Here is a 23,028-nt window from a genome sequence, read left to right on the forward strand (position 1 = left end):
CCTGCCTTCATATTTTGAACTGGCTTCATTTCAGAGAAAATAACGTGTACCATTTAGGTGAAGGACCATAGAGTTTATCATTATCTGGGGAGATTTCTAAGCCCCAGTTAAAACTAGTGCTAAAATTGTGCTCAATTTGGAAGCAAAGGTCTTAAAACTAGAGTGTATAAAATCATCATCATCATTAGAATAATAACAATAGTTGTGACTGGCAAAACAGTAGTGTTCAAAGTGTTTAAATATGCATCATCTCATCTGGTCATAATAACCAACTTGCATATTACCTCTTTTTGAACAAGAATGAAACCAAGGCTCAGATACTTTAAGAAACTTACCTGAGATCACACAGTAAGAGATAGGGCTGAATCTCAAATGCCTGATTGGGACTTTTTCTAATTTACTGTATTCTGTCCTTCTTTCAAGTGAAATGCTTTCATCTTTAAATGTACATCTTAGGGCATAAAAAGGCGAGTTCCTACCCATGAGAAGGGGTTGTCTTCACAAGACATCATTTTACTTGGCCCAGAGAGAATTTGCTACAACCATTAATAGAAACAATCAAGATTTCCTGTTTTGAAGTTTGTGATAAAATGTATCCTGTGGCCTTTGCACAAAATTATTTAATGTGATATAGATATTTGTAGTGAATTTAAATCTTACTTCAGCGATTTGGGTGAACTGATTTCTATTTTGAGTCTCCTTACCTCCTTTGTTTCCCATGATTATGGCTGAGGTATTTGTGTTGTGTTAAGAAACAGGGCATGAGGGCAGGGAAGAGGTTGATTTGGTCCTCAGTTTCATCTGACCATGTGGAAACCCACTAAGATATTCACATCCTTGGTGTTTAGGTTTCATTGGCAGCACAAAGGCATCACCACTTCCTGTTCTCTTGGCCACTTTAGGCTCAGCTGCACTTCCTGCCATGTTTCTGGCCATCTCAGGTACAAGAAAATCATCAAATCATTTCCCTGCTTAGGGGATGATGAATTCTGTAAGTATATCTAAGGTCTGATCTGCCAAATACCTCCCGAAACATATTTTCTCCGGTTGCATTCCTTAGTCTTAGAAATGTAACACAGGTCTTCTTGTTCTCACATTCCACAAATGTATCTGAATATTTAAGTGCCTCTCTGGAACCTGTAGAGGAGGTTAGGCGTCTTTCTCAGGGACTCACCAATCACTGTATTCTCCTGGCTCCTTCTCTGATTAGCCTTCACTACCATGACCTCTACCACTTACCTCACAGCCTGGACAATGCTTTTCTAGCATAAATTATGTAAGAAATTGACCACTCTTCATGTACTTTCCTAAGTAGTTTATTTACGATGATTGTGGTTTTACAACTCAAAGCTAGAAAGAACCTCATCTCTTCTGTTGTCAAATCCCTTCTTAAAGGCGACGAACGCAGAACGGCCTTCTGCTGCCTGTGTGGGATTGCAATGAGGGAGGCCCAGAATGTTAATCAATATTCCCAGAGGGCAACTTTCCCCTGGATACGCACTGAGAGGTATAAAGCTGTATACGACAGAGAAGGAGAATATTAGAACCTCAAAACTAAGAGTAAGTGAAATGTGGACTGTCAATTAAAACACGGTGAGCATATTAATAAAAAAAAAATCTAATAAGAATTTTTTTAAATCCAGTGTACTTTCTTTAATTTTCCCTTAGTGAATGGGGAGTGGTGATGCCGTAGGTATCTCGCTTGTAGTTAGAAAAATTTAGGGTATGTCTTAGTTTCACAATTTACTCTTTGGATAACGCTGGGAAACCTACCTACCTTCTATAAGACAGAGCTTCTTTCGTAAACAGACTATATATAAGGCGCTTAGGGGGCAGTGTATACGTAGAGCCTACATTACTAAAGAAATAGTGTCTCCTAGAAAACAGGTATAGATGTACTTGTATCTTATATAAGATATATATATCTTACAAGCTTAGGTGAGGTAATATGGGGAAGTTACCTTATAACCTAGGAAACTCTGAGCCTGTGGAGACGCAGCAGATACGGAGGAAATGTCAGCAAACCAGGTCGATCCGCCAGATGCACAGTGAGGCAAACGCTGAGAAGCCGAGGTTCACAGCCCACAGAGAGGTTACTCACAAGGCGGCCAAACGAAGTTAGGGGAGAACAATTCTCAGGTCTGCCTCCCCCAGGGTGAGCGGGTTCGGATATTTATGGATAAGCAGGGTGCTCTTAGGCATTGGAGAAAGGCGACAAGACGAAACCAGCGAGATACTCGATGTTCTGAGCAGGCGCCTCTGGGAGACACGCTTCTGCAAATTCAAAATGGCGGCGCTTAGCGTCCTATGAGGGTGGAGTTTTCCTGCCCCGTGACGTCAAAAGGTCATGGAAATGACAGCTGCGCAGGCCCAGTTTTAGGGTCGGTGGTCCCAACCAGGCCCCAGCAGGCTTGCACTGGGCAGCAGCTGACGCCGAATTCCTAAAAAACTACTGGGCTGCGTGAGAGTGGGAAGGTATGCAATTAAAGAGAGGGGAAAAAGAAATAAAAATCCCCCTCCACCACAAAACTAAAATGAACTTAAATCATTGAAGGCAGTTTACAAGCAAATGGGTTTTAACAAGCTGTTCCCATATTGGTTGTTCTGTAAGACAAGTTCAAGAATTTCTAATAGTTATCAGCTTCTGTGAACTCCCTGGGGCACAGAACCACTCCATGGTTTCATTATCTGTAAAAATCCATCAAAGGATATTTTTAAGAGTGAAAAAAGTGATACATGGAAATTATATATAGAGCTATATATAGAGATATGTCTGTGTATAAAATTTAGCCTTTCTGGAGGTAAACATCCAATAAACTTAGGAATTATGATTCTTTTTTAAAGTAAATTCCCTTTCGAGTTGTTGCCTTCAAATTCCACGTCATCCATATGCCTCTTTTTGTCTTTTTCTTCTAGATTAAAATGTCTCATAAAAGGGAGAAGGGAGCTTCCAGAACACATCCTCTAAAGTCGTAACCAGTGAATCCTTAATATCCTCCAATCCCTGTGGAGCCGGATGGCATGTGTAGTTGGGGAGCAGTTGCTTCAAGTCCTTGTTCTTGGCACTGAGCTGCCTGGTAAGGCTGCATAGCTGGGAATTACATAAAGTGACAGGATTCCGGCCTACGTCCTTTCCCCTGTCAGAGTCACCCTAACACCATACACAAAAATAAACGCAAAATGGCTTAAAGACCTAAATATAAGGCCAGACACTATCAAACTCTTAGAGGAAAACATAGGCAGAACACTCTATGACATAAATCACAGCAAGATCCTTTTTGACCCACCTCCTAGAGAAATGGAAATAAAAACAAAAATAAACACATGGGACCTAATGAAACTTAAAAGCATTTGCACAGCAAAGGAAGCCATAAAAAAGACGAAAAGACAGCCCTCAGAACTGGAGAAAATATTTGCAAATGAAGCAACTGACAAAGGATTAATCTCCAAAATTTGCAAGCAGCTCATGCAGCTCAATATCAAAAAAACAAACAACCCAATCCAAAAATATGCAGAAGACCTAAATTGACATTTCTCCAAAGAAGATATACAGATTGCCAACAAACACATGAAAGGATGTTCAACATCACTAATCATTAGAGAAATGCAAATCAAAACGACAATGAGGTATCACTTCACACCAGTTAGAATGGCCATCATCAAAAAATCTACAAACAATAAATTCTGGAGAGGGTGTGGAGAAAAGGGAACCCTCTTGCACTGTTGGTGGGAATGTAAATTGATAGAGCCGCTATGGAGAACAGTATGGAGGTTCCTTAAAGAACTAAAAATAGAACTACCATATGACCCAGCAATCCCACTACTGGGCATATACCCAGAGAAAACCATAATTCAAAAAGAGTCATGTACCACAATGTTCACTGCAGCTCTATTTACAAAAGCCAGGACATGGAAGCAACCTAAGTGTCCAACGACAGATGAATGGATAAAGAAGATGTGGCACATATATACAATGGAATGTTACTCATCCATAAAAAGAAACGAAATTGAGTTATTTGTAGTGAGGTGGATGGACCTAGAGTTTGTCATGCAGAGTGAAGTAAGTCAGAAAGAGAAAAACAAATACCGTATGCTAACACATATATATGGAATCTAAATTAAAAAAAAAAAAAGGTCATGAAGAACCTAGGGGCAGGACAGGAATAAAGACGCAGACGTAGAGAATGGACATGAGGACACGGGGCGGGGGAAGGGTAAGCTGGGACGAAGTAAGAGATACTACCAAATGTAAAATAGCTAGCTAGTGGGCAGCAGCCGCATAGCACAGGGAGATCAGCTTGGTGTTTTGTGACCACCTAGAGGGGTGGGATAGGGAGGGTGGGAGGGAGACGCAAGAGGGAGGAAATATGGGGATATATGTATATGTATAGCTGATTCACTTTGTTATAAAGCAGAAACTAATACACCATTGTAAAGCAATTATACTCCAATAAAGATGTTATTAAAAAAAAAAGGAAAGTATGTCTACTTATCTTAAGTCTGCAACTGGAAAAAGAAAAAGAAAAGAAAGTCAGCTCAGACAAGCATTCCCTGTACTTGGCACTAGTGTGAACCCTTCAGGACAAGGATTTGCATCCACTGAAATTTCCAAATCACTAAGAGCATTTCATTATCCCTTGTTTAAAATTTCTCCCCTCTGCTCCAATATTGGACAGGAATTAAATTTGGCTTTGGAATCGTTCTGTTTTCAAATGTAAATGAAAATGCCATTTGCTGTCAATTTTGATAAGTCATTTATATGTAAAATCTCCCTCTCTTCAAGGCATGGCAGCTGTTTGGAGATTTGATGAATCATTTAACAAGGAAAACCAAGTAGAGTGAATAAATGTTCTTTTCTTTCCAATCTTAAAATATGTGCAATTATTTTCATTACAGTGTCCATTTGTGTTGTCTTTCATCGCTAATTTCATTTAATGTTTATTAATACCAACAAAATAAACATGATGATAGACATTTAGAAAAAAAAATATTTATGATATAGGTTTTAAAAGGCAACCATTTTGCAGATGTGGAAATAGAATTCCTGGTATTTTCATCTATTATTTTTTGATTACCAAATAAATGTGGAAACCAGTGAGAAGTCATAAGGACTTCACTACAGGAATTCACATTCTAAATCAGTAGTTCTCAGAATTTGGCATGCCTGAGAATCACCTAGAAAGCTTAAGAAAAACACGTAGATTCCTGGGCCCCATGTCAGTTTCTGATTCAGTAGGTCTGGGATGGGATCTTACAAATTACATGTCTATAAAATTCCCAGGTGATGCTTCTGTTGCCCCTCAAGGGATCTCTCACTGAACACTACTCTAAACCATTTTCATAAGCATATTAAAGTAATATGAGTGAGGAAAAGGAAGACTATATATTAAAATTTTGCTCTGAATCACTTTGTTTTCACAATAATAGGCATTTTTGTCTTGTTTTGGAGGTATGCAAATTAAGGCTCAGATGTGTTAAGCAACATTCTTGAAGCTACCTAAGAAGGGATGCAGCTGGAATTCAAAGGGAGGCCAATGGGATTCTAAAACTGGTTGGAAAATTCAAACACTTTTTAGGGAAATGCATTTAATGTACTTAAGAGAAGTCATTCTAATGATAAATGGCTACTGCTACTCAGCCCCAGGTTCAGGGAGATAATAGGAAGCAGTGGAGATTACGGTGACCTTTAGAGCGAATCTCTGGCTCAGACAGTGTAAATTGTTACCATGAGGGTTATTATAGAACTGTGCCGCCACCCAGCCCCCCAAATTATATGCTGAAGTCCTAACCCCCAGTTCCTCAGAATGTTACTGTATTTGGAGACAGAATCTTTAAAGAGGTAATTAAGATTAAATGAGGTCATATGGTGAGCCTAACCTAATACAACTGGTGTCCTTATAATAAGAGAGATTGACACACAGAGAGATGACCATGTGAGGACACAGTGAGAAGGTGGCCGTCTGTAAGTCAAGGAGAGAGGCCTCAGAAGAAACCAAACCTGTCCACACCTTGATCTTGGACTTCTAGTCTCCAGAACTGTGAGAAAATAAATTTCTACTTTTTAAGCCATCTAGTCCGTGGTATCTTGTTATGGCAGGTCTAGCAAACTAATATGACTATTGTGTGTTAGCCAACTACATCTTCAGATTGTTTCAGGGAAGTCAGAAATCTGGAATATATGTAAAATCTTCTGATTTTTAAATCTTGACAACTAAATCAAATTTATTTAAAACACTGCAAGACAAAACTCTGCAGGTAAAATAAAACAGGGTTAATTTCCATTGTCTGTATGGAGGTTGTAGCACATAATGATTGTTTAAAAAATATTAGTGTTCCTTTCCTCTCAGGCAATAGTAAAATTTTGTGGCATTGTTGGAAATATAGTCATTTATCTTGGAGAGTTTCTCCTGGAGTTTTGGGAGTAGAAACCACTTAAACTTGCTTTGTTATCTTCCTTTCTTGTCCTTCCAATTTGAAGCTGATACTAGAAGACACTCCTGAGAGAGTTGAGATTGAGAAATGTGGAAAGGGAGTCAATTTCTGCAAATTTCTGAGAAACAAAGAAAAGCACCAAAAAGAAAGTGAATTTTTGGCAGGTAGAGAAATTTTGTTTTCCAGTGAAGAACTGCAACATGGTAGCCATGGTTGTTGTGCCTCTTTCATGAGACCTCAGTGGACACTTATCAGAAAGATACAAATGGACAAAAGCAGATCCTAGTTACCCATTTTCCAAAACACAGACAGAATGATGGGAAAGGTGATGAAGAGATTCTCATCTCCTTCTGAGTAAAGGATGGATTTAAAAGGCAATGTGGGGAAAGTACTAAAGGTGACGTGCGGGAATCTTAGGACAAGCTCAGTGGGAATTTGAAGTCTTTCTGTCTTTGAACAGAAAAAAAAAAAAAAAAAGAGGCAGCAATTTAAAAAGTAATTCAACATCAGAATCTCTGCTACTGACCACCACAATTCATTCTTCAAGTCTGAGTCTCCCTGCTGTCTGTGTTTACTGTAACCTTGGAGAAAAGACATTTCCTGCTACAATGGAATCTCATTAGAGTGACTCTCAAATTTTTTGACTGCCACCCCCAATAAAAATATTTTTACATTGTTATTTAATACACATATACACATGGATATAACTGAAAAAATTATTTTATAAAACAATGAAACATTTCATGAATCATTACTATGTATGATATCTCAGTATTTGCTTTTCTATTTCATTTTTTTAAAATACTGGTTACAGTCACCAAATTGATTTTATGACTCTCTAAATGGGTGGTAATCCACAATTTAAAAACTTAAGATATTGGAGAAACTGCTTTTAAAAATTTAAGAAATTGAAAGTACCAAGAAGAGTGCATAGTCTGATAATTCAGTTTGATCTGCGCATATCCATAGAAGTTATTCTTAGATTGGTGTAACAGATAGACTAAATGTTAAGATTCAGGAATAAGTTGAGAACATACCACATTCCATGTACTTTCCTAGGTGGTTGTATAAATGAACACAAAATTGTAAATAAGGTCCCTTCATCATGGACCTTTCTTCCTACAAAGAAGCTATTAATAACACATAAGTTCATATTATAATGATGGGTTGTAATAAAAGCCATGAATAAAAATACAACTTCATGAGACAATGGAAAATCACTGGTAGGAGTATGTTTTTAGATAATGTAGTCATAGTAGAGTTTCCAAAAGTGGTGACTTTTGAGAAAAGACCTGAGTAAAGCAAGGGAAAGAGGCATATGAAGATTGGTCTAGTAAAGAATGTTGAAGGCAGGTGGAATAACAATGTAAAGTCCTGGAGGCAAGAAAGAGTTTGGTGTGTTGAAAGAACAAGGCCAAAGGTCTAAAGTAGCAGGAGATAAAATTGGAAGCATACACAGGAGCCAGTGATATAGGAATTTTCAAACATATATATTCAATTTTCAGAATAGTATGGAAAGCCATTGCAGAGTTTTGAGGAGAGGAGTGGCATGAACTATCATAAATTTTAAATGTTCACTCTGGTTGCTTTGAGGATAATTGACCATAGTGGGGAAGCTTAAGGCAGGGAGGCCAGTTCAGAGACCTTAATCCAAGTATCAGTGGTAGATAAAGATAGTTTTTATTATAGTGGGGCAAAGAGATTCAAGATATATTTTAAAGATAAAGCTGGCAGAATTTTCAGATTGACTGGAATAGGAGTGTAGTTAAGAAATGAGAAAAAAATTTAAATGACATCAAGGATTTTGGCCTGAGTAGTTGAGTACATGGTAGTGCCCTTCACTAAAATGAGAAAGACTGAGAATGGAAAAACTGGGGTAGAAATCAAGAGCTCTGCTTTAAAATTATATATTTGAGCAGTCTGTTATACTTGTAAGGGGCTAGGGAGTGAGCAGCCTAAAGCTTGAGAGAGAGTACACAGCTAGAGCTACATGTTCAGCATTTGGATAATATTTAAAACCATGAAATTAGGTAAGGTCACCTCAGGGAGTATTGAAGATAAAGGAAAGATGAATTCCAAGACTGGATCCTAAAATATCTAACCTTTATCATTCAGGAAAAGGAAGTAAGTCTAGCTGAGGATAATGAGAAGAAACTGTACATAAGGTAGAAAGAAAATCAGGAGAATTCTGTGTCTCAGGAGCCAAGTGAAGAAAATGTTTCAAGAAGGATATTCATTATGTAAAATGTTATTGAGAGATCAACGAAGACTAAGATGATATATGACTTTGGCAAGATGGTGGTCTCTTATATCAAGGTAATCTCAGTGAAGTTGTGGAGAAGAAAGCCTGCAGTGAATGGGTTCAGGAGAAAATGTGAGGTGAAGAGAAGAAGACAATTAGCATAGACTATACTTTTGAGAACTTTTGCTGTAAAATAGAGAAGAAATGATCAGATAATTGCCAATACTTTTTTGAACAATGATTCTAGACATTTTGTTTTATTTTTGATGGAACCTATTATGGTAGGCTTGCATTCTGAAGGACATAATCCAGTAGGAAATCCTGTGATGACACAGGAAAGGGGATACTTAACTTCAGAAGCAAAGTTTTTGCATAGGTGACAATGTACAATCCAATAAGTGTAGAAATATTTTGATAAGAATGTAGAGTCCATTCATTTTAACAGGAGGGAAGACAAATTTATTGGCACAAATGCAGGATCATTGATAGATCTTGTGGTGGGAGGATAAAATAGTTCACTTACGATTGCTTCTATTTTCTCAGGGCAATAAGAGGTAAGATATCAGTCAACCGCGAGAAGAAAATGAGAAAGCAAATTGATTAGTAGGATTCCCAGAAGTACTGAGATCTCACTTGCAGCTTATGGTCATAAATTCCAAGACTAGAGGGCATAGTTATATGTTTTTCTCCAATTATGTTTTGTAAGAGGAAAAGAATAGTTGGAAAGTTATATTTTGCCAGATGAGTAAAATGAAGAAAGGGAAGGGAAGGAAGATAAGGAGCTGAAGTGTGTGTGTAAGGGAGTGATTTTCATGATGGACTATAGAAAGTAAACTGTGGAATGAGAGAGTTGAGGACCCAACAGTGTTCATGGTAAGTAAAATAATAGTAAGTTCAATGAATTAGAGAAAAGATGGGATTGAATAATTACTGGAGTAATTATTACTCCAGAATAAATTAGTTGGAAGTGTAATCATAGATTCTGATGTTTGAAACCAAGATTTTAGAGGTTGTACAGCTATAGATAATAATAAGGTCTAGTCTACACTTATTGAAAAAGTAGCCAAGGGATAGAGAGGAAAATAGAGCTTGAATTGAGACAATCAAACACTGAGACACTAAATTGCTGGATGGATCACCTCTGGAGATGTTCAAGCATCAAGAATAAGAGTGACCAAGTTCTGAAACCTTCAGTGATTAAAGAATGTTCAAGATGTCTACAGATGACTTCATATAACAGGAGTACTAGAGGGTATAATCTGATGGTATGTGCTTCAGAAGAGCTGTATTTGTCCTGAGAATAAGGAAGAAAAGTATTTCTTAATATAAAACTATGAAACAAGGATACCTACCCCAAATCTAGGTCAGGTAGTAGAAAGAGTTTTGCATCATCATCATCAGTATTTGTGGTAGTGATAGCGTTGGTACTGGTAACAATACCACCACCATATACACACGTTTCCTTATTTGTTAAGTAAGGTTCTCCAAAGTCTCTTTTAGATCAAAATATACTATGCCTTCATGAATCCATGATTCCACCTAAAGAAGAAGCACATACACTTAGAAGATAACTGGTTGAGATGAGTGCATAGAAAACCAGGAAGAAAAGAGCTCCTTTCTCTATTTCCTATCAAACCTCTACCTAGGACAGTGCCTGACAAGCAGTAGGAACTCAATACTCTTTTTGGAAGGAAATACAGAAAATCAGAAAGGAAGGAGGAAAGGTTGCATATGAGGCACTCATGCCAGCTCTGTCATGTCCACAGCTCCAGGAATACATATCCCAATTCTACCAAGTGAGGATGGGTAAGGTCAGGGCAGGGAGCTCTCATATCAGGCAATGAGGCAGAGTCTTCATACAGAGAGGGAAATGAAATCTCCTTGGTCTTAAAAAGTCCAAAGCTCCATAGTGGCTGTGCTTATTTTCTCCTAATTTTCTAAGGAAACAGGCAGTAGAAGGAAATTGTGTTCCTGACTCAGAGTGACATTTAGCCATGGCCACTGCCAAAGTTTTACCTGCTTCAAAGAAAGTTACCTTAGGGACTTCCCTGGTGGTCCAGTAGTTAAGACTCTGCACTTCCACTGCTGGGAGCGTGGGTTCGATCCCAGGTCAGGAAGTAAGATCCCACATGCCGCGTGGCCAATAAATTAATAAATAAATAAACAAATAAATAAATAAGAAAGTTATCTTAGACTATTTTCATAAAGCTTTGTCTCCCTGGAGTAAGCTGCTGTATCCTGGGGAGAACCGCTGCTCCATTCCACTCTGCATTGTTCTGCAATACATTTCTCAAGCAGCTTCCATCCCAGAGGAACCCACAGCCATTGCTTCACGGGCAATGGCACTTAGCATTTCCACGGTACTTATCTCCTTGAAGGAACTCTGCAAGCATCAACTAATTAGTCCATGGAAAGGCACTGTGGGAAAAGCATGCTTATTCACTTTTAGGAAGCGGCAACTTAAGTGAAGAAGCAATACCAATGCATCCACTTACAAGGTTACAGAGGGAGTTGGAGTAGGATCTGGAGCTTGCTAGAGAGTGCTCCCAGAGGTTGTGATAAATGTGATTACAAATTAACAGCGTCATAGTTAAACAATGGTGACATTCCTTGAATCCCTTTGTGAAAATGATTATATTTAAAGAAATAGCATATGAGTTAATATAAATAAGGAAAGAGGACCAATTTGATACTAACAGGTAAATAGCTCTATAAGGGTAGCTATGTAAGGGTGAGACTCATTAATCTGTGCTAATGCTTTGCGAAGTTGAAAACCCTCTCTCTTTCACACATTGAACATGAAAAATAAAATAACTTTCCTGGCCATACTATTTCATGTCAGTCTATTTAGACAGTGTCTTTTACAGTCATATTATCTATTATTCTACCTATTTATGCATTCATCCAAGAATGTGTGCTGAGTGCTTGATATATACTAGATATTCTGCTGACATTGATGGTAGTGTGGTGTGTAAGACAGGAAAGGTCTTTGTCTTTAAGGTGTTTCCTGTCTAGTGAGAAGACAGGAAACTAAATGAGCAATTACCATGAGATTTGTGATTCTATGTCAGAAGAATAAGATACCATGGATGTGGTTAAAGATAGATCAGAATCAAGGGACACTTCCCAGAAAAAGGAATATTTAAGGGATACATATTTTATGCATATGAGGCAGATAAAAGGATGATTTTTACCTAGATTTCATAACAGTAATAAAACCTAAGTATTGACGTGTATACTGTTTGATTATTTACACTGTATCTTCAAATTTATTGTCAAATTAGATGTCCTAACTTCCATGAGAGAATTGGGATTATTGTCAAGTGAAAGACCTAAGAGAAAAGAAGCCCAGAAAAGGTAAAGAAGGCAAGACTTGAAAACTGAAAAGTGTCAGACATCCAACTTAGGGTCAGGATTTGAATTTTGTTTACAATGATAATCCAACAAAACCTGATGAAGAAATTAGCTCACCCATTCTCAGGCCTGATTTAACCAGAAATTCCTTCTCTAGGAAGGTACATTCTATGAGCTATTTTAACCCGATGCCTAAGTTTACATTTTGCTCAAAATTAAAGGGGAATTTTTCTCATGCAAGAGAATGTAACATCAATAGAAGTATGGAACTTTGCTTCATAAACAAGTGGTACTCTTACACACTGGATAATAAAAGCTCCTAAGAGGACATATCAGACCTCTTCATCAATATAGCCAGGTAACCATGATTTTCTCAGCTTTGAAATCATGGAGTAGCAGCATAAGGTGCTAAGAGTAAAAAGGCTCTTATTTAAAACACAAATATCCGTGACAGTAGCAGCAGTATGTAACATAGAACTGGCCAGGGGAAGTGGTTTTTGAATAATTGTTTTTAATGCATTTCCCTGCACTGACAGTATTAAATATCTGTCTGGCAGAAATTCACAAGTAGTCCTGTGTCTTGAACATTTCCATAAATCAGCAGTATTGCCTTGGAAACCCTCAGTTTCCCAGCACCCTCCATTGCAGTGAAGCAGATTGGGGCTGAATAACAGGCAGTTAACTGGAACTCTGGTTGTTTGCCTCATTCTGCTACCCTGCACCAAGCTCTTTGTTTGAATCAATTCCCCATTGTCCAGCTCTGAAATAGAAGTTGGCGTTTCCAAGAATCTCTATGACCAAATCTCTATGTTTGCAGAGATGGTGATCGCTATATTCATGGTTACATACACCAAACAAAACATTTGGCACATTCATTAACAGCATTTATTGAACAATTATTTAGCTTCTCCTTTTGCCAGGCTTGGTGCTTCACATGGAGACAGGCACAGTCCCATATTCTAGAGAATCGATTCTGATCCAATAGTCACACAAATACATGTAGAGTTCTATAAGACATATAGTTTTATAGTGTCTGGTGTTCAATCCATTTGGAGTTTATTTTTGTGTATGGTGTTAGGGAGTGTTCTAATTTCATTGTTTTACATGTAGCTGTCCAGTTTTCCCAGCACCCCTTATTGAAGAGGCTGTCTTATCTCCATTGTATATCCTTGCCTCCTTTATCAAAGGTTAGGTGACCATAGGTGCGTGGGTTTATTTCTGGGTTGTCTATCCTGTTCCATTGATCTATATTTCTGTTTTTGTGCCAGTACCGTACTGTCTTGATTACTGTAGCTTTGTAGTACAGTCTGAAGTCAGGGAGTCTGATTCCTCCAGCTCCATTTTTCTTTCTCAAGATTTCTTTGGCTATTTGGGGTCTTTTGTGTTTCCATACAAATTGTGAAATTTTTTGTTCTAGTTCTGTGAAAAATGACATTGGTAGTTTGATAGGGATTGCACTGAATCTGTGGATTGCTTTGGGTAGTAGAGTCATTTTCACAATGTTCATTCTTCCAATCCAAGAACATGGTATATCTCTCCATCTGTTGGTATCATCTTTAATTTCTTTCATCAGTGTCTTATAGTTTTCTGCATGCAGGCCTTTTGTCTCCTTAGGTAGGTTTATTCCTAGGTATTTTATTCTTTTTGTTGCAATGGTAAATGGGAGTGTTTCCTTAATATCTCTTTCAGATTTTTCATCATTGGTGCATAGGAATGCAAGAGATTTCTGTGCATTAATTTTGTATCCTGCTACTTTGCCAAATTCATTGATTAGCTCTAGTAGTTTTCTGGTAGCATCTTTAGGATTCTCTATGTATAGTATCCTGTCATCTGCAAACAGTGACAGCTTTACTTCTTTTCCAATTTGGATTCCTTTGATTTCTTTTTCTTCTCTGATTGCTGTGACTAACACTTCCAAAACTATGTTGAATAACAGTGGTGAGAGTGGGCAACCTTGTCTTGTTCCTGATCTTAGTGGAAATGGTTTCAGTTTTTCACCATTGAGAACGATGTTGGCTGTGGGTTTGTCATATATGGCCTTTATTATGTTGAGGTAAGTTCCCTCTATGCCTACTTTCTGGAGAGTTTTTATCATAAATGGGTGTTGAATTTTGTCAAAAGCTTTTTCTGCATCTATTGAGATTATCATATTGTTTTTATCCTTCAGTTTGTTAATATGGTGTATCACATTGATTGATTTGCATATATTGAAGAATCCTTGCATCCCTGGGATAAACTCCATTTGATCGTGGTGTATGATCCTTTTAATGTGCTGTTGGATTCTGTTTGCTAGTATTTTATTGAGGATTTTTGCATCTATGTTCATCAGTGATATTGGTCTATAGTTTTCTTTTTTTGTGACATCTTTGTCTGGTTTTGGTATCACGGTGATGGTGGTCTCATTGAATGAGTTTGGGAGTGTTCCTCCCTCTGTTATATTTTGGAAGAATTTGAGAAGGATAGGTGAAGGAGTGGTCTAGGAAGAAAGTATCTAAATATATAGAAAATATTTTTGGAGTAAATAAGAGCTTATGAAAACAACTGAAATTGATTCTTTATTTACCATTGTGTATGAAAATGTTCATTGTTGCATTATCTACTAAAAAAGCAAAATATATAATAGAGTATTTAGAAAAGTATAATAATAAACCCAAGAAAATATTATTCATCATTTTGTAGTAATTAAAACCAAGGAACCATATATTTTCGTTTTATTTAAAAAATTTTTCTACTTATAAGAACAATCAATAAATGTGCAACATAGGTTCTAGTTAAGTGAAATAAAATAAGATCACAAAATGACACAGTCTCTGCAACACATGATAATTTTGCACATGGGAAGAGATTGAAACATAACATCCCAAAAGAGAATTGTTGTAAGGTTGTAGGATTCTGGATATTTCAACTTTCTTTTTTAAAATTGTTCTTAGATGTTAGACTTTTATATATTTTTGAATAAAATAAAGAAATGTACTCTTTGATATTAGAGTTTGAGAAATTAATTGAATCAGGACATTACACTGTGTTTCTGTATACAGTGCAATTGACTCTCATCCTCCTTTCAACTCTTCTATAGATACCTGATACCCCCAACTCCATCTTCCTCTTCTTTCAGAAATAACTTTCTTTCAGTGGAGAACATTGACGTCACAAGATTGATACTACTTCACCTTCCTGCCACCTAAGCTACATCTGTCCATATCTTCACCTACCTTTTCTTCTTCATCTCCTATGAGATACAGAAGGTATCTATCTGAAGTCTCAGAAACCCAACTCAAACTTTCTCAAAGCAAAATACATTGGCTTATTTATCTGAATATCTGCGGATTGAGCTGACTTTCATCACAGGCCTATGCGACAATATCATCTGGGCTTATTCCTCAGTTCTACTTTGTGTGTTGGCTTCATTCTCAGACAGGCTCACTGTGTTACACTTATGCATATGCGCCACGTTCTTTGTTTTCGTCGTATTTTCAAATGAGGTCTTCACACTTCAAAAGTCTAAGGACTGCAGATCTAAAGATGGAGGCTCTGCATAAATTGAGAGAGGTGTTGTGCTGGTACAGAAGAAGTGAGAAGTTCCACAGATACCTGGGTAAGTGTGCTTCTTCTCATTCAATAATCAGTATGAAATGGATGGGAAATCAAGTAAGTGCTGCAGCTTTAAATCACATTGTGAGTTCTGAGAGACAAGCAACCCAGGGTATTTTTCATAAAACCTGGAGAAAACTTTCGTGTTTTCCCCAATTAGTTGTAAAGGGCTTCCTGATTTGTCAAATTTAGAAATTCAGGGCTACCATTTCTTCTTCTCTCTCTCGTTCCCTTCTTTTGTTCCTTCCTCCTTCCCTTATCAATGTGTATTGATCTAATGTTTTGCTTTCAATAGCTGCATAATATTTTATAATATTATCAATTATTATATATAATTTATCCAGTTTCCTTATTTATGCATAATCTTAATTTATTTTGCTGCCATAAAAATACCGAAATAAATAAATTTCTTTATACATAAATCCTGAAGTACCAGTGTTATATCTGCAGGTTAGATTTGCCAAATGAAGTTTGTTGGAAATATTGCTTGAGCGGGACAACATTCTTTCACAAAGACTATACATAGTTTTATTAAAGTTATGACTTCCTTTCAATAAAATGTTGTTATTTCTTAAACTCCAAAGAATTTAATTTCCAAGGATGATCCAAAAGATGATTATTTAGATTCAATGAGGTGGTTTCATTAGAGTGTTTTAGCAAAAGTTTCAAACTGGCTCTTTGCTTATTGCCGGGCAAAGGGCATTAGCTCTCTTCCTTTTGACGCTTTGCTTCAGGATCTGGCCAATTTCTCACTTTGGACAAATAAAATAAATTAATGCTTGTGTTTTTTTTTTTTTTAAACTTAGTGTGTTTCTTAGGATAAATTTGTTTTAAAGAGGGAATCATTGTACCATTCACCCATTTCATGTGAGATTGCCTTGTATGCTCATATCACAAAATTCTATACTCTCACATATAATTCTCAGAAGACAAGCAGCTCAGATTATCCAGCTCCTAACTTCCATGCCCATTCCTGATGCCCTCATCTGTTTTGAATACTTCATTTTTCTCCCATAATACTAATGATGCAATCAATATTTGGAACACTTCATGTGGTTTTCTCATTTCATCTTCTCACAACAGTTATCTGATACCGGTAGTCTTACAATTCCCAGTTTAAATGTAGGAAGATTAACACAGTTATGTAATTTGCTCAGGGTCAGAGTTAGTAGGCTGTGGAGCCTGGATTAAGCTCATGAAATATGGGCTAGAGCCTATACACTTAATTTCTAAGAATTGCTGCTTGGAACAATGTTGACTTCCAGTAGGTACCCAAAATCAGCATCATTCAGAGAGGCTTGAGAAAAGTATACATAATTTGCAATGAAGAAGGGCAACAGGGACCTCTCAGCTTATAAAAACAATCCATGTCTCCTTGGTCAGTTGGTTTTGAGATGGATGTGGAGAAAGATAATTTATTAGGTCCCAGCCTCCATCAGTTTGTTAAGTGTATAATCACAGATCTGCATTTCTAGGGCTACCATAGATAGAACTAGTAATTAGTCTGGATTGACAGCAACAAAATGACCTTTTTTATACCTTCAAGAGCCAATCCACCACTGTCCAAACCCAAGGGGGATCATAAAAGGGTGAGCAGTTGCCAAACAAAACCTGATCTAGAAGGAAGTAAGTAGGCATTTTAAGTTTTCTATTGCTTTGGTCTTGAACTACTTGGATTACCTTACTCTGGTCCTGATTGAACAAATGCCCTTCCACTCAGATTAAGGCTTATTTCTGGTTATTAAAAACCACAACACCTCTTGGCTCTGTTGTAGCCTTAATTTCCAAATTCAAAGTTTCTCTGGACATTTAAACTTTAGCCATACTGTCCTGTGCCCCTGTTTGGACTTTCAGCTGCTATACGGTCAATTATTTCTAGTTGCTGCCAATAACCCAGTCTTAGGAGATGACTGTGCAAAGACTGCTGATCTGCACTATCTGGTCCTCTAAGGTCTCTTACTCAATCCTGATTTCTAGGTACTCCAAGCAAAGCTTCTGAGTCGGTGAACACATTTACATTCTGAGAGAGTGGCATGCCCCAACTCTACAGGGACAGAGCACCTGTTCTCAAGACGCTTCTGGACCTTGCCCTATGAATCTCCTCATCTGGCTGTTCATTCATAGTCTTTATTATATTCCAGAATTCATGCTAAGAATTTAATAAGCACTGTCACATTTGATGCCCAGGAAAATTCTGTGAGGTCAGTTCACTCATTATAACCACTGTGAAGATGAGAAAACTAAAGGTCAGAGATGTTAAGCAGCATTTCTAAGGTCTCACGGCTGGTGAACAGTGAAGCAAGAATTTGACTCTAATACTTTCAACCTTGACATTTACTCAGGACAAGGTATATGCATATATAATTTTCTACACATAGATAATATATAGGTCATTCTAAAAAGTGTATTTCATTCAAAAAAATTCATCTCATAAGTTAACAAAGCTTATGAACACAAAATAGGTATTTTTAAGGAAAAGTATTAGAGAAAACAGATACTGCCAACTTTGCAGTCCATGTCTTGGTGCTCAGGCATCCCTTACTTGGCCACAGAAGAATGTTAAAGAGAAATGGAAAACCCTATTAGTTGGCTAACTAAATTTTATCTAGTGAATTAAATACAGTAAATAGATAATATTTAACTTCTAAACAATAACAAAGATATTTACTTATGGTTGTTTGAAAGGCAACACTTGTAGACATCAATGTAAGATCCCAGGAAGACCAAGAAATCTGAAAAACAAGGTCACATTTTAAAATAAAACCAGAATATCCAAAGCTAGTCTGCAAACCTTGATGACTTCTTAGGGCTTCAGGTGTTGGATAATTACCTCAGGAATCCACTTAGCATAACCACCTAGAGGGCTATCATTTGAACTGTCTAAAATTTGATACATTCACTTTTCTTAAAGTTTGAGATAAAAATGAAACAGAGTATTGTGAAAAAAAAAAAACAATCTCTAATAAGTTCCAATCACCCCTTTGGACAAAATCTCTGCTGCAGAAGCGAATAACAGTTTCTTTATTCCCACATTGTATTAATACTGCAGGTGGGTCAGTTAAAAGAGCCAATCGCACAGTAATTAACGTTTTTAAGAAGCCAAGTATTTCAGACTTCATTTCAGCTCGGCAGAATGTGCCCATAATAAAAACGTTCCATATGCTGGCACATGGAGTAGGTCAGGCACTTTGGAGGCAAAAGTCCAAATCAGCAGGTGTGTTACACATTTTCTATTTAACACATTTTTTAAACATGACCTCTCGTGAACTGTCTTCAATCTAATGCTCTTATTCACTACTCCTGCTGATTTTGATATGGGTTTGAGTACAATATCTGTGTTGTGTTATGAGACACATCCAATTTCTTCACCCGTCTTACACGTCTCTTACAATGGATAAGGTAATACCATCAACAATGGCATTTTAATCTCTCCTGTCCAATCTGGATTAAAATGTGCTCTCATCTTTCACCCATATTGCACTAGCTATATGCTTTTGTCTTTCATTCCTCCAATATTGGAAAGCAGGGCACATGTTCTCTTATGATTAATTATTTTGACAATATTTCAGTGACCTCACAGAGTCATTGAAATCATTGCATTCCTGCTTCTGTGTCACTGTGTCACTTAAATATATGTACCTCAATTCATGATTGGGGAAAACAAACAAACAAACAAACAAACAAAAAACTTCCTAACTCAGTCACCATCAGACAACTCTTCTCTGAAGCTGTCAAATCCTATTAAAATAATTGTCCTTTTATTTTTACTTTTATTTTTTTTTACTGTAGCCATTTCAAACACACCTCCCCTAACATTTCTTCCTGAAATCAGTAACAGTGAGGCTGTTTAGATGCATTTTTTTAAGCAAAAGTCCAGAGGGAGCAAACTGGAGGAATCTATACAGGAAGGAAATACAGAATCTGAAATAACATTTCTCTATGACTCATGAAAAAGACCCAGAATCTTCAGTGAGCAGTTAACAGGCTGTTAGTGAGTGTTTATGACATGCAGAGCTTTGTGCCCCATCATATACAATCCTGGGATAAGCCATGCTGCTCAAAGTGGGTTCTGTGTATGGGGGCAGAGAGTTGGTAAGGAGACAGGCATAGAAATTGAAAGTTAACACTAGGAACTCTTACATGAATGTAACAGAAATTTTACATCACTTGAATCTAAAATTTTTAAATACTTATATTTTAAACTCTTTTTTGTGTCTTTTTTTCTAGTAATTCATTTTTATTGTATTTTATAAACTATCGTTCTGAGAGGGAGTGGAAGAAAAATTGGTCCTTACCACATATAGTGGGAAAGCACTACAAAGAATCCAGAGTATTTCTTAATCAGCTTTGTATTCCTTCACTGCACCCTGAAATATATATAATAATATGTATTTAATATGTATTTAATAATATTTTTGAGAGCCTATTATGTGTCACTCTCCCTTGATATTTTCCATGTGTTACATAATTTTTACTTTATCTCCTATACATCCTGCGATGGTTAATTTTATATGTCAAATTGACTGAGCATGGGATGCCAGATTAAGCATTATTTCTGGGTGTGTCTTTAAGAGTGTTTTTCCAGATAAGATTAGCATTTGAACTGGTGAACTCAGTGAAATAAATCACCCTCTCCCAAAGTGGGTAGGCATTATCCAATTCATTGATGGTCTGAATAAGACAAAAAGTGGAAGAAGGGAGAATTCCTTCTTCCCTGCCTTCCTGCTTGAGCTAGGACATCAATCTATTCCTGCCCTTGGATTGAGATTTGTACCCTAGGCTCCCCTGTTTCTCAAGTAGATTGTGGGACTTCTCAGCTTCATTATCATATAAGCTAATTAATCATAATCAATCTCTCTCTCTCTGTCTCTGTGTGTATATATATAGTGTATTAATTATATATATAATTAATTCTTTTAATTCTATTAATTCTATTAATATCTTATTAATAATAAATATTATTAATTCTGTATCTTTGGAAAACCCTAATACATATCCCAAGACAAAAAGGAAATGAGATGGCTAGAAAACATGGTACAATTTACATTCACGCCTTGTCATTCCAACATCCTCATCTCTTGCTGGTTGAATGAGCTTTACTGATCAGTAGTATGAGAATCACCTGAGCACTGGTTAGAAATGCAGAATCTTAGGTCCCATTCCAGACCTGTTGAGTCTGAATCAGTATTTTTCAAGATTTCCAGGTGATCTGTATGTACATTAAACTTTGAGATGCATTGGCTCAGACTGTTGCAGGGACTCTCAAAAAATGAGACACGTCATTGTCTCTAAGAATGAAACTAACATTAAAAATTTTTATTGCAACATACAGTGTATTTCATTAGTCAGGGCTTCAGCTCACAAAGAAAAATGCCAGCGTACACCTAAATCCCTAATTTTGATTCATTTCGATTCTAAACTTACTCTCAGCAGTCTTTTGCTACTTGTTTGGCAGAACTTGAAGAGAACAAGAGGAAATCCTAGTGCTTGCCTGGAATTCATATTGGAAAAGATTCAGATATAAATCACTCTGGGCACTTTCAATTTAACATAGGCAAATTCGGTTATTCCATATGAACCCTGATCTAAGTTAAGAGGGAATTGGGCAAGAGACCTCTCTGGTCAGATTTCGTATTAGTTTAAAAAAAAAAAAAAAGAAAAGAAAAACAGGGCCTAAAAACCAGTGGAATGAGCATTTGCTTGAAGAGCTCCTAATTCTAGATGTCAGCTACAAAATACCTTATAATGAAAGAAAGGTTCGTTCTTTAACTAATTCATACACGAGGTGTTTTTCTCTCCAACAGAACTAGGAGCTCTTGAAGGATCATGCTAAGTATAATATGTTCCTAAAAACCACTGACTCTTATAACACCTGTTGCTGGTCTCTTCTTCCCCTAGGCTAACTCGCTTCCTTGAATATGTTTCTGCTGTTGCAATTTTCACATCTCCCAGAGAGGCAACATGACATGGGGAAAAGAATATACAATTCTTTCTAGAGACAGACAACCTTGGGTTAAATTACCAGCTCTGAGACTTACAAGCTGTGAGTCCTTGAGCAATTTGATTAACCTCTATGAACTTCTGTGGTTACATGAATACCAAATTTGCTACGTTGTAAGAATGGCAACTAACACAACAAGATGTTTGGTAAATGACTATGCAGTTACCATATATCTATATGCATATATATACATATATATATATACATATATATATGTATATATATATATGCTTTTTGGCTACACTGAGCTTTGAATTCCACAAATTCTTTATCCCTAAAATGTTGATTTACACAGCACTTGGATTGATTGCGGAATGGAAGTTGGATGAATAAAATAATGAATGAATAAATGAATAAATGGAATGGAAGGACTAAACATTAATTGAATTACTCTGATAGAATATAATGCCCACCATCCTTGATTCGTCCTGGAGGTTATCCATTCTCAGGTATGTTGTTATCCTCACAGTTGTAACTTGATTATAATGCAATTGTACAGTTCCAGTTTATATGTTAACTTCTCCCATTTGAGAAGCCTTTTCTAACCAGGTCGACCATCTTGTTTTTTCCTTCCTGTAAATCTGCATAATCCATATATCTCAAATACTCATTTCATTTCATTCATGTGAATTCAACAGCTATGCTAAACATTGTGTTCTGGGAGTTCCTTGAGGTAGGCTCATTACAACCTTCTTGAAAATAAACCGCAGTGCAAACAGCTTTTCTCTGGGAAATTAGAGCTGTTGATGTTCATGAGTTAGGTACATCTTCCATCTCAGGAAATAGCAATAGCAGTGGTCTCTTGAGAGTGAAATACCTTAAGATTATTACAGCCCAATTCTTTTTTTTTTTTGAAGAAAGTTTTTTTTTGTTTTGTTTTGTTTTTTGATTAATTAATTAATTAATTTATTTATTTTTGGCTGTGTTGGGTCTTCGTTTCTGTGCAAGGGCTTTTTTTAGTTGCAGCAAGCGGGGGCCACTCTTCATCGCGGTGCACGGGCCTCTCACTATCATGGCCTCTCTTGCTGCAGAGCACAGGCTCCAGACGCGCAGGCTCAGTAGTTGTGGCTCACGGGCCCAGTTGCTCCGCGGCATGTGGGATCTTCCCAGACCAGGGCTCGAACCCGTGTCCCCTGCATTAGCAGGCAGATTCTCAACCACTGCGCCACCAGGGAAGCCCCAGCTCAATTCTTGTAAGTTATTTTAAACATTGACTCACAAGCTCAGAAAAATCTTGGCAAGATAGATCAGAACGAGAGTCAGAGTTTGTGTAGGATGTAGCTGTTTGAAAATTAAGACACTCAGATAAGATGTAATATAGAGAAAATAAAAAATCCACAAACAGAAATCCTGATGATGGGTGGGGAGTAAGGAATGGGTGTTGAGGAAAGCATTGGAAAAGATGAGG

The 23,028-nt window shown here is 37.1% G+C and overlaps 1 pseudogene; it reads right to left on the reverse strand.

The window, feature by feature from the left end:
* Positions 1-2,118: 2,118 nt before the first annotated feature.
* The window catches only part of LOC133099924 (small ribosomal subunit protein uS17-like), a 153,940-nt pseudogene continuing 133,030 nt past the window's right edge, over positions 2,119-23,028 (reverse strand).

Source organism: Eubalaena glacialis, chromosome 10 (genome assembly GCF_028564815.1).
Source record: "Eubalaena glacialis isolate mEubGla1 chromosome 10, mEubGla1.1.hap2.+ XY, whole genome shotgun sequence".
In the NCBI taxonomy this organism is placed as follows: Eukaryota; Metazoa; Chordata; class Mammalia; order Artiodactyla; family Balaenidae; genus Eubalaena; species Eubalaena glacialis.